The sequence below is a fragment of the Vicugna pacos genome, chromosome 2 (assembly GCF_048564905.1).
Source record: "Vicugna pacos chromosome 2, VicPac4, whole genome shotgun sequence".
In the NCBI taxonomy this organism is placed as follows: domain Eukaryota; kingdom Metazoa; phylum Chordata; class Mammalia; order Artiodactyla; family Camelidae; genus Vicugna; species Vicugna pacos.
Window position 1 is genome coordinate 12,912,832 of NC_132988.1, and position 13,601 is coordinate 12,926,432.

General features: G+C 32.1%; 1 protein-coding gene across 5 annotated transcripts in view; it reads left to right on the forward strand.

Moving 5' to 3' along the window:
- FBXW7 (F-box and WD repeat domain containing 7) overlaps window positions 1-13,601 on the forward strand; it is a 198,575-nt gene that overhangs the window by 139,618 nt on the left and 45,356 nt on the right. The window lies entirely within an intron of this gene.

Here is a 13,601-nt window from a genome sequence, read left to right on the forward strand (position 1 = left end):
AAAAAACCTGTTGGATACTGAGTATTTGCATATATATCAGTGCTATTAGTGTTTTAATTCCCTTTTTAATTCCCCACCCCCTTGCTTTTTTTTTTTTTAACTAAAAGGGAAACATTCTATTAATCAAGTAGGTTAACTCCTAACTCTCTTTAACTCCTAAGAAGTCTTCCTCCTTCTTAGTAAAGAGAATCTTCTATTTGCTGGGACTTAAATAGCTTTTGTGAAAATATGTTTTCTAGTTACCTTAGTTCTTTTTGAATTGTTTCTGCTTCTACTCTAAATGAGTGGTGGCCATGTTGAATACATTTTGAGTGAGTTTTAAATGTAATACAATTTCAACATTGAAAATAGAATGTAAGTATCTCTGTCACACTCCTGTTTTCTTCTTTACTATGTTTTCAAAAAGTGTTTCTTTTATTTTGTCTTCTTTGACTTTGTCACTTTTCTAACTTCTGAATGAGGTCTCTGCTCTGATTTAAGCATTTACACAGAGGCCTCTAGTAGCTTTAAAGTCATTACTAAACTGATTTATTGTTTTAATACTTCTATGAAAGAAAATACCAATAGAAGTAAATTTTTGAATTAAGGAAAAGAAATGTAGTTTTTTTTTAATTAAAGAGTTAAGATACTAACACTCAAGATAATTTTGTTCTTTCTTATTGAATATCTCTGATGGCCTTAAGTACAGTACATGGTAGATTATGTATGTTTTCTGTCTTCATCTTTTTAACAAGCACGTGAAACTTAAAAGGCTCAGGAGCAGATTCTATGAGAAAAATTAATAGAGAACTTCAAGGCTTTCCCTCAGGGCTTCCTAGGGTCACTGTTCAGTTTGACTTTTCTAAGTTACTGTTATATTAAATTATAGCCTTGCATTGATAATAATGTAATATAATAATATATTAATGCAATGTAATAATATTTGAAAAAATAAAATTCAAACTAGAACGTTTGTGGGAAGATAGTTAAAAAATAAAATTAACACATTGAGTTTTAGACTGCCTGCCAATACTTTACTATTGCATAACTCATTGACTCTGACTACTAGAAATATTAGAGGGATAGTGTAATTATATCCTCTCCCCTCCTTTTTGCAGCTGGTTAATTTAGGTAGCGTTAAATTGATTCACATGCTCTTTGTTATTTAATTTACTAACCTTCCTTCGGTAATGTTAGTTAGACATTTTTAGTGCATTTTTATCAAAGATTTAAAGAAGACTTTTTGTGAGATATGTAATTAGTCATATTTTGTATCTAATATCTAATATGCCTTTCACATTAGGTATGTTTAGCTTGTTTGAGTCAGATTGTTACACACTGACAACGAAGTATACAGACTTCTCTATTTTGTAGGCCATTTTTTCCCTACCAAGTAGTGAGCTAATATATAGTGATCTCTCACAAGACTGTATGTAGTCTTGACCTATTAAAATTTGAAAAGCGTGTTATTGCGTCTCCATCCATCATAGGGGTTGATCCATTTAATGTTACACAATGAAATAATTTTGAAAATTTTGAAAAATTGTGTAAAATAGTTGTTATAACTACAACTTCAGTTTGTAGCTCTTGAAATGTTTTCAGGAAGTTTATTTACTTCACTGTTAAGTATAATATTAGTACTGGTAGTCTGCGTTATTAGCATGTGGATTATTCTGGTTTCTCATCAGAGAAATATAAGTCCTATAGGTAATTCTTAGTTTCAGGAATATTTGAGAATACTAGTTGAGTATATAACTTTATTCTAAAAGAACTGATTGTCCTTTAGAGGAAAAGAAGATTTATAGGAACTCACTTACATAAAATCACTGGAAAATTGTTTTATTTTTCTTTGAAGTTGAAATAGCTAATTAGGATAATACTGTATTTCCTAAATCGTAAGGTACATCATTATTCTACATTTTAAACACATAAATAAGGATACATCTTGAAGGAATTTCATAGCTTATCCTACAGCATTTTTTCTTTCTAGTAATAAGAGAAGGAATGATACTTTATAATTATTAGTAGTGTGTTAAAAAATTTAATGCTTAAACCTCATTTATTAACTCATTTTGGTTTTGTTTGGAGACTTTTAAACATTTAAAATATTCTCACAAAGTTATCCTTCAATGTTCCTATTTTGGTAGAAATTTCCAAATGACATGCAACTAGTGGTTTATATAGGGCTTTTAAAGATGTCTGCTTGATTGTGCTGGTTTATAGACAAATAATGTTTTTTACGGCACCTTATATATTTCTTGGGTTTGAACCATGTACTGATTGTGTAGCATAAGCATCAGCAACACAGCTGACAAGGAGAACAGGGTAGAACTGCTGGTGGGAGTAGCAGGGAGGTGAGGTGAGGCCAGCGTGGTACAAGGACTTACCTGAAACCTAAGAGCTCAGGCAGTAATGAAGTATATGGGATAGTTGAAGTAACTTTGTAGCGATTGTATTCCATATCAAGTTTTGTTTAAAATACCATACTTAAAATAATTTTTCTTTAAAGTGGAAATTAAATTAAAATAGAGTGTTTGTGTCATTTGAGAAAATATTTGAGTTAATATTACTCCTGTGTTTTGTTATCATTGAGGGTTGGCTTAAATCAGGGGTCCACAAATGTTTTCTGCAAAGGGCCAGCAACTATTTTAGGCCTTGTAGACCAGCTAGTCCTAGTCACTGTTAGAACCACTCAGTTCTGCCGTTCTAGCATGAAACAGCTGTAGGCAGTACTTGAATAAGTGGGTGGACGTGGTTGTGTTTCAATAAAACTTTATTTATGAAACAGTGATATATAGGCTTTTATGATTACAATGATACTATAGTAAATCTTGTGCCTGTATCATTTTGCTTGAAAATAAGTTTCAGCTAATAGTAAAGTTTTAGAGATTGTGAGAGCCATATATGCCTTTCATTTCCTTTAAAAACCCTCATTCTCTCTCCTAATTCTTTTGTAGTGATGTAGAGAAAAAAATTTGTGTCTAATCCCTAGCATTTTAACATACTGTTTATTAATTTCCCTCCTTGATGTACAGTAGTAGTATAATAATGCTGTTAATAATTGCTGTCATTTTAAAAGAACCTGCTGTCTCTTCTAGGCATTGTTCAGCTATTTTGTCTATTTTAATTCATTCTTAAATGATTTAAATGTTTGTTAAGTACTATAAGTTAGGTATTATCTCCACTCACTGGACTAGAAAGCTAAGATTCAAACAAGTTACCTCTCCCCAATTTTCTTGGTAAATAGTAAGGCTGGTATTTAACCTCAGGACTCTAATGTTGCAGATAGTAGCCATTCTCTTTCTGCTATGTTTTGTGACTGTTGTATTTTTTTTTATGAGCTTTTTTTCAACTACTATTACATTAGTACTGTGGAGGTTAAGCCTGGGTACCTATCACTTTTGACATTGTTTCTTTGAGAAAATACATTTGAAGATTCTACAAATAACTTTTGGTAGCATGGTACATTTATAAATTTAGGATTTTTTGTGTAATCTCTTTAAGATGTTTCATTTGTTAAGTTACCCCATAGATTATGCAATGATTACAGTCATAAAAAACTGGAAATATTCAGACAGTATGCATGTTTGTTGTCTTTTTGTAAGCTGAGGGATGATAACCTGCTAAAGAAAAAATAGGACCCTTGTTAAAATCGTAAGACAGACTTTATTGAGGGGGACTGTCATGATAGGTACAGGGGCCACTACATGGGGGGGTTCACAGTAGGAGAGACAGATTGGGCTTAACTCTTAATATAACAAAGAAAAGTGTGGGGGTCAGTGGGTAGAAAGTTACTAAGAGGTAACTTCGGGGGTAGAGAAGAGATTCTGGTTAAATGAACTTAACCAAGGTGGTCAGACGTCACTTGGGGGATGTTAAAGGATAGTGAACCCAACAGATATGGAGAGGGAGATACCAAGCATGACTGATTCAGCAGGATTCTTGCTAAAATTTGGTTCATGAGAGTATGCCCAAGGACAGGGTCTAGTTGAAAAAGAGCTCAGAGGATCCTGACTAAAGTTTGGTCAAGGAGAGAATCTTTGTTGCACATCAGGGTCTGTGTTTGCAGACGACAACTCAGAACAAGGTGTCTGACAGATTAACCATCCTCAAATTGCATCAGTTTGTTCAATTAGTACTTTTGAACTTGGTGACAAAAATTAAAAATAGCATTATACCTCTTCCTCAATACTCTTCTTGGATTCAAGTCTTTCCTTCATTGTTGAATTATTAATGATACTAATTTCTAAAAACCTATATTCAGAATGTTGATCTCATCAAGAATAATATAATTTGTTTTTGTATGTGTAATTTTATGTGTAAAATATATATAATTTTAATCTTATTATGCTCCTTTAGTAGATTGTTGATGAATCCACTGGGATCTTTTCAGAAAGGTCTGCCAGTTTTACCAAACAGTTGTACTGACTTTGAATCAGAAAACAACAGCCATAAAATTTTCACTTGTATAAAGATTTTGTATATACTCGGAAAGTAAACCATCATAAACTTTTCTTGGTAAAGCAAATTTGTGGGTTATTGCCCTCCTGAATTTAATAATTTGGTAATCCCCTAAATTCTCTGAGTTCAATGATGATACAGAGAATTTTAATTTTTTTCAATAGTTAATATCTTTTGCTTCTCTTTATAAAAATTAGACATCTCAGTATGTAAGATTTAGAAAAAAATGTTTCTTTACATTTTCCTAAACTATCAGTAGTTCCACTGCTCAGAAATAACCACAGTAAAATTTTTAAGTGAATGATTTTTTTAACAAAATTGTTACTTTAATTCATTTTTAGTACATTGTCTGTGGTGTGCCATGGCTGTAGTTACTCAAAAGTGTATAATCTGCCAAATGAACGTATCATCGTTTTCCTCTCGTTGATTTGGCCAGTGACCTGCTTTGAACTTTTTTATACATGAATCTTTAACATCTCTGTACATATCTTTCTAGAAATAGAATTTTATTGGGTCAGGAAGTATGCATTTTTTTTAGATTCTTGAGAAATGCTGCTAAATTATTTTCCAGGAAGATTATACCAAATGAAAACCAGCACGAGGGACTTCTAATGTTTTAAGAGAAAGAAATCTTATTCTAAGCAGATTTATTCCTACCATGGCAAAGTTCTATGGATTTTACTTGGTTGATACTATGTGATTATATTTCTATGTTTATTATTCTAGATTTTCTCTTGAAGGAATTTTTTTCACTTTGAGAAAATAATGGTATATGTTTATACTTAAAACTTCATTAGAAAAATATATAAATAGGTCCAGAAATTATTTGTTGCTCATGGTGATCCTTTTTTATTCTTTCTGAAAAATAGTATTTGCCATAGATCTGTCACCTGTACTACTTTCAACTACAATTTTCTTGTCTTCCCATAGTTTCAAAACTATTGTCTATGTTTTTATCTAAATAAATGATCCATGAGTATAGTTTTATAATTTATCATTGATTGAACAATTTTTACTGCATATTATGGTTATCTCAGTTTTTGTCATTTTAGTATATATACTTTTACACTTCTGAGTTTTAGTATGATATTTGTACAGTTTAAATGACAGCCTCTCCCAAAGTATATTGCTATTAATAATCTCTACTACAGGAGTACTTTTCACGTTAGCAAAATTAGCTGCCAGAAACACTTGCACATTTCTTAAAGCACTACGACTTAGTCTTACATTTCTGACATAGCTTTGCCTTTAGCCCCAATCCAGGTTTACCTTTTATTTTTATTTTTACATTTTAGTCTAGACGTGATTAAGTCTCATTTAAGGTAATTGTAGCAAGACTGCTTTTCTAAAATGTCTTGATGCCTGAAAGAGCATTTCATGAAACCCAGCATTTGTTTTATGGAACACTTAGCCAGGAGGAAATAGATGGATATTTCCTTAACATACAGAAATATGAAACCTTTAAAAAGCCAGCATCGTGTTCCCCTCCCCCTTACCAGCGTGTTCGTTATCTGCCAGTTATATTTGTGCCTCTTTCTCCAAATCCTTTCCATGACCTCACAGTCTAGCTTATCTCTCTGGTTGGAACCTTCCTCCTGGCACCGACTGTATCTACTACTGTCCTCATCCAGTAGTGGAACATATTGTAATTTTTGCCGTTACCTTTGGGCCTTAGACATATACGTAGCGCTCAGTGGTGTTATTTGACAGCTTCATGTAGTTGTCTTGTCTCCTCAATTAAGCTATAAACTCTTAGACTTCAGAAATTGTCTTTAATATCTTTTTATATTCCCAGTGACAGGCAAGAGAAAGTATAAATATTTGACCAATCCGTTGAAGTTTTTGTTAAGCGTGGAAAATTCTTTCAGGAGTTTTTGTACTATTAGAATATGGCATGTTTTTGTTTACTAAATGTTTTTAAATGAATGTGCAGCTGTGATTTTGAATATTTCATTTTCTAAATATAACTAAACTCAGATATAGTTTGACACTTAATTTTAAAAGTAATTACTACTTAGCAGTTTTGAAAATGAAGGAGAAACAAACAGGGTACAGTCATTTAGAGAGCACTTTTTAGAGTCTACTGTAGCCAAAAAAGTCAGAAGATGCTGAAATGAAAATTATTATAGTACTTTGGAGAGAAGGAAGAACAGGGTGATGCTATGAGCATCAAGTTTGGAGAGAGATTTTAATAGGGTACCTGAATTTTTCTAAGTGAGTACTCTAAAATGTGGCTTTCTAAACCGTCTTTCCACACATACATTCCATTGGAACTTGAGAAAAAAAAATGGCATTTTCAGATCAATAGATGTATTGCCACTACTTATTTTATCAGTATTAATTAGTTACCACAAATTAGGTCATTCTATTTTAGATCCTATCAGTTTCTTCTTAAGAAAGCTTCATGCATCATGCATAAACATGAGTAAACAAAGTATGAATCATAAATTTTCTTGTGGAATTTCTGTACTGTGCAAGGCAGTGGCTGTAAACAAAAAGGCGATGATTCTTCCCCTCCACCTGTGGATATGCAGAAATGAAAAATAAAAGTCCTTTAAGAATCTTATAGTTAGTGGTAAAACCATAAATAAACCTTTATAGTAAAAAAGATAATTGTTTAAGTGGACCCATATACAGAGTACTGTGGGAGCATAAGAGGATCACCCAAGTCTCAATGCAAGTAGCTCATGAAGGCTTCACAGTAACTTTAAATTAAAACATGAAGGATGCTTGCGGAGAAGATAATCAAAGAAGTTATGGATAGAAGGAACTTGTATTATTGCTTGGATCCACATCTTGTTTTTTTTCACATTAATTATACTGCTGCAAATTATTCATTTATAGCTGGATATGAAATTTATTAATAGTAATATCAGCCAAAATATATATATTAAGAACTTAGAACAGAGTTGGGACAAGTTTTCTAGAACCTGTAGATATAACAGTGAAGTAGGTGGATAAAGATCATGCCCTCATGGAGCTTGGATTCTAATTTAGGGAAACAGAAAAGTAACTGTTAATGCGAGTGTTTTGATGATGATAAAATAAGATAATAGTATGATGGAATCTAAGTTGGGGTGCATGGGAGACACTGTTCTAAGTACTTCCCATATATGAACTCATTTAATCCTTAAAATAGCCTCATGAAGTAGACTGTATTGTAGTATCCCAATTTTACAGATGAGGAATCAGAGATATAGGAAGGCTAACTTGCCCTAGAGATAGTAAGTGCCGGAGCTAAGATTCTAACCTGGGCTTCTGGCACCAGCATCAGCACTGTGGTGTGCTGACCTGTGGAAGGATTTGTTGAGTGAATGGATCCTTAGCTTCCAAATGTTTCAAGGGTTAACTTTGGCAATGTAATCCTGGAGTTTTAGATACATAGTTCATACTTTGTTTTCACAATTTATGATGACCTCAATGTCTAATTGCTGATAACGTTGCTTTCTAGGTGTTTTTGTCATGAAGTGTGCCTCAGTTGTCAGATATTAATGCAAAGCAAATTATAACATGATCTATAAATCTACAACGACATCGTAGAAATAACTGCCACGAATTGTTATCCGTTTTGTTGATAGATAACAATCTGAACAAAATAGTTTAGTAATTTGAACATCACAGAGCAAGGCTATTTAAATTTGTAAGTTGTGTTTTATAGAAACTAACTCAACATTAATTAAGACTTGCAGTATGGGAGACAGATGAAAAAATATGCTAAAAATAAACTTGTTACGAAGCTCCTGGCAGAGTAAACAAGTAGGCAATAAATCCATGGTTCCTTGTCTGCAGACCAGAAATCCAGTAAGCCCTGAAGACTAAAAAAATATTTCAACAAATTAGCCAAACCTAACCCTAACTAACATGACAGTCGCTTTTATTGTTTATCTGAACATTCATAAATTTTGTTGCAGAAATGTTTGTTGTAATGTACTCGAAGTGTTCTGTCGTATACTGTTACATATACCACATTGCCCTTCTAAACTCCAAAAAGTTTTAAAGTTGGGATTTCTCCAAAATTGTGGAACTGACTGCACAGACCTTGAGTTTTACAGCTGTCATCCATATATGAAAAATAGAATACACTTTGAAATGTCGAAGTAATCTTAAGTCTCTGAGTACATTCATATTTAAATGCTTTAAAACATACATTATATAAATGAATACCTAAATTTTATTAACCTGGTTACAGGCAGCTCCATATAATACAATGATAGTTTAGAGCTTATATATTATTTTTCTTCAGTGATTAAATGCAACTCATGCTAGCAGACTATATACTTTAAAATGTAGGATGAGAGCCCTAACCGCTTTTTTATTTTCCTCAGTATTTCCATGGAATATTAACACTGCTAAATTAATTTTAGTTCTGCTAATATGTTTAGGCATATACATAACTCCCTGTGTGTGATGCTAGTATAACAAAGATGAATAAGGCAGAGAGCCCTTCCCTTAAGGAGGCCACCGATGCTTTTTGGTCTTTGTGAGATTTGTTTCATTGTCTCTGTCCCATCATCACATATCACAATCAGAGGAACATGGATTAATTACTCCATTCAACAAATGAGCAGCTACTAGTTGCCAGACACAGTTCCAAGCACTTGAGATACATCATTGAACAAAGCAGAAAAAAGCTTACCTTTTTTACAATTTAACATTTTAATGACCCTGAGAATTCCATTTCAACGTGGATCTCATGTTTGATCTGCTGCAGTTACACCGTGTGTCACCGGACTCCTTTATTCAGTTGTACACTTTCCATTTCTAAATCAACTGGTGATAATTTGTGTTATAGTTTCTTCATATGTATCTAAGGTTACCTCCATACACATGCATGCATATGCAGACACACTCTACCTGACTTGGTAGGATTATGTTGATTACTTAATTGAAATGTATAATCTATGAATTTTCAAATTCTATTAGGTAGTATCCAGTGTAGAATATTTTGAGGCTCTGAAAGATTAGATATGATTCCATATTAGTTCATTTTTCATGTTCTTGCCAGAAAACAGTAGTCTTTAATATCCTATCAGGTGATAGGATATAGTGATTTTTTTCTGGGTTGTACCGGGGTCAAAATTAGAGTTCTTGTTGACCCCTAACTTGCTGTGGAAAGTTGCATAAATTAATGTGTGTCTCACATATAAATCAGTTAAATAATGGTAGATATAATAATGGTAGATACAAATAATGATAGATAAAATTTAGGATTTTTTAATTGTGATGTAAATTTTACTATAGAAATAATACCAGCAAGGACTACCATTTGTGGTAAAGCCGACACTCTTATTTCCTATTGATTTTACAAGTACCTATGTGCAACTCATTTCTTTACTTATACATAATATATTGCTTTATTCCTACAATGTGTAGAAGGTAAAATAATTACAGTAGTTTTTTTTTAAGTAAATCTGATATGAGATTAATAAAAGTTTCTCTTATGATTTTGGTAGTGTCTATGTGTTTGTGTGTATATTTAAGAGCTGTATTGAAATTTTTTTTAGGTCTGGGGGAACAGTCAGCAGTTAGTTTTTCTCAAACATTAATGTATTAATGTTGACCCTGAAGCACATAGCTGGTTAGCCATTTGTTTATGATTATTTTATGATATCTTCATGTAATGTTGGGAAAATCTGTTTTGAGAGAAAAAAATATGATGATCTTGGATGAATTTCTGTTAAATTTCTTCTCCTTGCTAATATTGAAAATGAAAATGGAAACTTGTCAGTTATTCCTATATTTAATTACATTTTTCTGTGTGGGTGATTTCATATAGTTCACTTGGGAATAATTTAAGCTTAAACAGCTTTTCGCTAATCCACAAAAATCTCTACCATATCACTTTAGATTTTAAAATGTCATTGTTACTACTAGTTTGAACATGTAGGGGCAGTATAGTACTGTTTTTTTAAATCTTGTCTGAATTTGTGGGTTTTATAAATCTGTAAGTGTTCTTAAAAGTTTGTACTTTAAGGAAATGCAACTTTATGTCTTACTTTTTAAAGGATGATTGGTACTGTTTTGTTAAGTTGGAACTATTCTTTCAATTCAGGTTCTTATATATATTATACAAAAGCTATTATATTAAAGAAGCACATAGCCTTGATTTATATTTGAAGTCAAGGAATATGTTAAGCAAGTTAACAGGGAAAATGCATTTTTATAGTTAGACAATAAAAACGAGGACAAGTGGATTCACGGAAATGCTAACATTAGTGCAATTTTCCTCTTATTCATTCTGTACCAGCCTTTCAAAATGAGTGTTTAATCATGAGAATTTTTTAAATTAAGTCTTAATTTTTCAACCTGACAAGTAAATAAAACTTAGATTCCTAAACAAGCTTAAGATTCTTTAACTAGTAAATAATTTTTCAGTGTCAAAATGATTAGGGTTATCAAAAAATTTATAGTAGCTTTTTTTTTTTTTTCACTTAACAGAAAACAACTGAGTAGTTATCTCTTCTGTGCATTCTATCTATTCATTCAGTCTGTTCAACAACTCTTAGGAGCCAAGGATGACTTCAGGCGTTTGGAGTATGACAGAGGATGAAACAGGCCCAAATCCTTGCCCTTGTGGAGTTTCTAGCAGAACAGCAGACAGCTTAGGAGCAGAGATGATACAGTCATTTACACCTGGGGTTAAGTTTTCAGCCCCACCGCTTACCAAGCCGCCTCTGTTAAGATGGAGATAATATAGTACCTACTTCATAGGGTTGTTTTAAGGGTAAAATGAGACAAGGTATAGAAAGCATGGTTATGTAATAAGAACTTAATAACTGTCATGAAGTCCACATAAGACTTACTTAGATGTGTTGGTAAAAATTAAAGGTAATTCTCCTCATATAATAGTATTTGTTTCTTTCACTTTCAGTTAGTATTTTGAGTATTTTTTCATTTTTAGTCTCTTCAGATTGTGAGAGAAGTGCATAAGACCGATTTTGAGTAGTCATTTTTCTTAAACAATTTCCTGAGTGAGTGTTAATCTCTAAATGGAAATATACTGCACATAAAAAATTAATGTGATTTGGATCTACTTGCATTATATAGATTCATTTAGTATGACTATCACATGTATATAAATTAACCCCAATATATCTTCCTAAATTAAGGAGATAACATTGCCATCTTAGTATTTTGTTTGGAGATTCTCTGTTCAGAATAAATGTGTTGGCCTCAAATACCAATAAATTTAAAAAATTAAATTGCTGTGCAAGAATTAAAAACATAGTTTGTTGATTCACATATTATGTTAACAGCTAAAATATCTAGCAAATAGTTTTCCATTATGCTTTTTAAGTTCTGACTTCATTTTTTGCCCCTGAAGTTCCCAAAATAAGTTAATTATGAAATAGAACAAACTTGTTAATATCTTTGAAAACCAGCTCATCAAAATGGCACCTGATATATTATTACTATATAAGAACTGAGGCTTAGAACATTTAAAGAATCTGATTCTCAAGTCTTAACAACAGTGCTTAGAAATTTAGATCTTTGGTACCCTGTGCTGCTCTTGTTTTTTATTTTTTACTTACGTGGAAACCCCTTGTTAAACACACACGTGCGAACACAGGCACAAGCCCGCACACCCCCAAATATACACAAATAAAATTCTCATCACCACCACACCCGTGTTTAATAGCTTATCTGCTGTGTTCCTGCGGCAACTGCTTCACTGAGGGGAAGTGTTGTTCTGCCGTTTTCATATTAGCTTTGTTATCATGCAGGATTTTCAGCTGCTCATACTCATTACCATACAGCTGGTATGTAGAGAAGGGAAGGAAGCAAGCAGAAGTTGTACTGTCTACAAGAATAAGAAGCTCTTTTGCAGATGGGGTGCTGGCAGATGGGGCATGTGTTTGAACAGGTTTTACTAATAACAGAGTGCATTAAAAATCATTCCGAGAAAGTCTAAGGTCAGTGCCATGAATTCAGAGCTTGAGAGGTTGTTCAGCTTTTTGTAGACCTTTTTAGAATATTAATTAACTCTAATGCAAAAAAGTAATAAATGGCCAACCACAGCCTCTTCCAAAAATTTTTTATCAGCTTTTTTTTATTTTAGTATACTTTGTTTCTTTTTCATTTAAAAAGCATGAATAACTGTTGGCTAGTGTTTCTCATCATCTTGCACTGTATTTTGTAGTCTTCAAATACATTTACTTAACATTCTCAGAGTATGTTTATATACAAAAGTGTTTTGTATACATGCTTTGAACATGTATACATGCTTTGAGCAATGTAATAACATTCTTCAGTTTTGATATATATATATAAGAATATTTATTAGGAGATGAAAACCAAAGAGGATTTGGAAATCCATAGTATAGTGTTGACTACATTGAAGATTAAGATGAGATATGTTCCAACTGCATTCAGAGTTAGAATTGAATGATATGCCCCTACATGTATCTGTTGTTAAATTTATTCAGAAAACCAAAATGAATAAAGTAGTAATTTAAATAACTATCAATATTTTTTTTAAAGATATTTCAGTGGGACCTAGTCCTTTTGACCCTTTTCATTAAGTGTAGTGTTTCTTAATCTATCTCAGTGGGAGCTGGTGATAAAAAGCAGATAAAGCAAAATAAAGCTAGGCAATTATATGTAAAATACCTAGTTTTCAGTTTAATTTTAATGGAAATGGAACTCACCCTGTTATTCTGTTCACAGAGATTAAAAGATATATTGCCAAAATTTTAAAGCTAATATTAGTTATAATGATCTTGGTAACTCTCAAAAACTTTCATGCTATATATTTCCTGTCAGTAAAACAGAGACAAAAAGTGCTATCTGTTAGGTTAAGACCTATGAACCAATAAAACAGTTGATAAGTGAGATCTGTAGGAAATGATGTACATTAAGTTGTTAAAATTGTGAGTTCTCTTTAATAGTAAAAGTTTATATTCTGTTGGGCTTTTTTTAAGATACAAGAAGTCCTAAACCAGATTGGCTTTTAATAACAAAGATAATTGTATTTTCATTGCATATCAAAGTGTATATTTTCTTCCAATGTAATTTATACTTGAATTGTGTAACCATTAAATATCTAGAACATTTTATTACTTTTCCCTAAGGGGGAAATCATATAAAATATTATAGATAGTAATATGTATAATAAAATACTAAATAAATAACAAATATATAAAATGTATTGTTCACAGAAT